At 41.4% G+C, this 3,046-nt stretch overlaps 1 non-coding gene across 1 annotated transcript; it reads left to right on the top strand.

Annotated features, from left to right (window-relative positions):
* Positions 1-2,582: 2,582 nt before the first annotated feature.
* trnas-gcu (transfer RNA serine (anticodon GCU)) lies at positions 2,583-2,664 on the top strand. Its single transcript has one exon. It is a non-coding gene; the product is annotated as a tRNA-Ser (tRNA).
* Positions 2,665-3,046: the final 382 nt, after the last annotated feature.

The raw sequence follows: 3,046 nt of genomic DNA, 5'->3' as shown, positions 1-3,046 counted from the left end.
TAAGAATGTGCCAATGTTGCAATGTGGTGATAAATTCTTCAGTGTCACAATGTACTCACCAACTGTTTCACTACTTTTCTGATTTCTGGATCCAAGTTTGTAGCTTTCCGCGATCTCTAGTGGCTTAGGGTTGAGCCTCACTTCAACGAAGAAAGTGAAAATTATGATTTAAAGATTACACTGTCAATCATTCACATCTCTGTCTTCTCCTGAACTTCGAGTTCAAATTTGTTTGTGACGTTGAGTCACACGTTAAGACAGCACAGTCTTTGTCTTTGTGAAGGAATTGATTTGGGAATGGCTGTTTGAAACTGTCCCTTCTTGCACAGAAATTCAGTGCAAATACTTGATCACTCACAATTTCCTTGAGAGAAATTTGTTCACAATCGCATTCGACACGGAAACTGCCTCAGCATTAATCTCACTGAAGCAGAATGTGACCGTGTTGTATGTTTCAGAATGTTGGTGCCGTTATTTGTCGCTTTTAACCGAGACCGGGACACAGGGAAAGGTTCATCCGAGGTTGGAATATATTATCATTCAGGAGGAAGAAAAATCAACAGGAACCAAATAAGAAAACCCAGTCTCCAGATTTGAGAATCTGTAGATCCGCTTTGGGAAAGTGAATCAGAGCAGAATGAAGGGTGAACAGTCCAACTGTCCAGAAGAGATGAAGACACAGCTCAGTCAACACGTTCCCCTGGTTTATGATGCTGGAACATTCCTCACACAGAAATGATTCCACCCAATGACAAACATTCTTACAGCTGATAATTTATGCTACTGATTTAAGGACTGTCTCATGTGGTTACCGAGTGACGACGAGAAGATATTAAACTTTGTTCTATTCAATCTAGCTGTGATGAAGTTTGAATTTTTCTACCTTTTATAAACAGTATTTGAAGGGTCTCGGTAACAATGTTCAGTGTTGATGAGAGTGGGGTCTGGGTGAGAAGCTGCTGAGTGTGACAGGGTCAGGACTGGATGCAGGAAGTTCTCTGACAGTCTCCCTCTATCTCTCTAATGGGTTTGAGTTGATTTACGACTGGTAGCTTTTATTTTACTTTTCTTATTTAGAGATACAGCCCCTTCGGCCCACCGAGTCTGTGCCAACCAGCAACCACCCATTTATACTAATCCTACATTAATCCCATATTCTCTACCACATCCCCACCATTCTCCAACCACGTACCTACACTCGGGACAATTTACAATGGCCAATTTACCTATCAACCTGCAAGTCTTTTGGAGGTGGGAGGAAACCAGAGCACCCGGCGGAAACCCACACAGACACAGGGAGAACTTGCAAACTCCACACAGGCAGTACCCAGAACTGAATCCTGGTCGCTGGAGCTGTGAGGCTGTGGTGCTAACCATTGCGCCACTGTGCCGCTGTTGGTGTTTTGATCAATGAAGGAAGTTCCCTCCACCCATTTTTTTTGGACAGACAGTGTGGTATAAGGATGTCTCGGGTTAATGCTGAAGATAGTGGGATCAACCCCTCCCACTGTCAGAGTGATGATGTAACAGTCACATGAGATGAGGTTTGGGAGAAGAGAGAGCAGCACCAAGGATGCTAGCTTAGCAGGCTTGATGAGTGTGTATATAGTATTGTGTAAATTAGAAAGAGTTCTTAGTTCTTTCAGCAGGAACTGTGTCCAGAAAATATCGAGAAACTCACAATTTTATTATTCAGGAGTCGGAACACAGATATTAATTCCAAGTGACAGTTCTGGGACCAATTAACAAAAAAAGTAGAGAATAATATTGCTCACTGATTGAAATCCCCCAGTGAGGAGACAGTTAAACAGGTGATCTGTTGGGGCATCCTTCGATCCAAGGTTTCAGCAACATTTAATCTCCCTTTTTGGTGAAATTCTCTGTTATTTGCAACGTTTTTTATCAGCTTTGATGGACGAGTGAAAAAACTGAAAAAATTGAACAGTTCCATCCTTTCTTTTCTTCCTTCTTCTCTTCTTTCCATCAGTTTCTCTTTTCTGTCCCAGATCAATATAATGATGAGAATCCCAATTTAATCTGCTGTTTCTGGTGTTTTATCCATTCCAATCAAAATTTCAACATTCCAATCAAATCTATTTGTTATTCCACAGTGTCTCTCCATGTGTTTTATTCTGTTGTATTCTCTCACAGTCTGTTTGATGATCAATGTTACATCTCACTCTCTGTTCTGGTGAAGATCAGAAGCAGTGATATCTGTTTACATCACCCGACAAGTCGACCTGAGGCTGTGCCTCGCTGATCATGTGGAGTTTAAGCAATTCTTCCAGTAAGTTAGTTCAGTTGTAATTTCATGAGAAATTCAGTCATCATGAATTCGTCAGTGACCTAATGGTTCAGGTGTCTGAGTGATGTTAATCATGATGTGATGAAATGATTGTATGTTCCACTCTTTCCGTGGTGGGTTTTCACACTGAGTAGAAACGTGTTGGACATGGTCTGGAAATGTTTCACACTGCTCCATTCCCAACTTCATTTACTGACAGAAGAGATATTTCCATCATTCCACAGCTGGCTGCACAGCCAGAAACTGTGCTGAAGGTGACAGCTATGTCTGTGCAACTGACAAGGTGGCCGAGAGGTTAAGGCGATGGACTGCTAATCCATTGTGTTCTGCACACGTGGGTTTGAATCCCATCCTTGTCGCTAGTTTATGAACTGTTCAGTATATTGTTTATGTGTAAAGTCAGCCTCGAAACCTGTTCTTGTCAATGTCCAGACAGTGATTCCAGAATTGGTTATACTTTATTAAAATTGAGACAGACAATTGGAATTCTTCACCCAAACTGCACTGGAATGAAGATCAATTAGGGATCACGAAACGGAGCAGGATTTTTCCTCCCCTCCTTCCTTCCATCTTTACTTTCTCTCGATTTGCACCAAGTGAAAGACAAATGGGAAAAGCAAATGGCGAGGGAGCAGATGCAGAAAATTATCCTTTGGCAAGAAATTTATTTTCAAATCTTCTTGATAGATTAAGTGAGTGAGCAATGCTTTGACAGATGAAGTTTAAAATGAGAGGTCATCT

The sequence above is a fragment of the Heterodontus francisci genome, chromosome 35, assembly GCF_036365525.1.
Source record: "Heterodontus francisci isolate sHetFra1 chromosome 35, sHetFra1.hap1, whole genome shotgun sequence".
NCBI classification, from domain to species: Eukaryota; Metazoa; Chordata; class Chondrichthyes; order Heterodontiformes; family Heterodontidae; genus Heterodontus; species Heterodontus francisci.
Note: the sequence above shows the minus strand (reverse complement) of the source record. Positions and strands in the feature narration are given on the sequence as shown.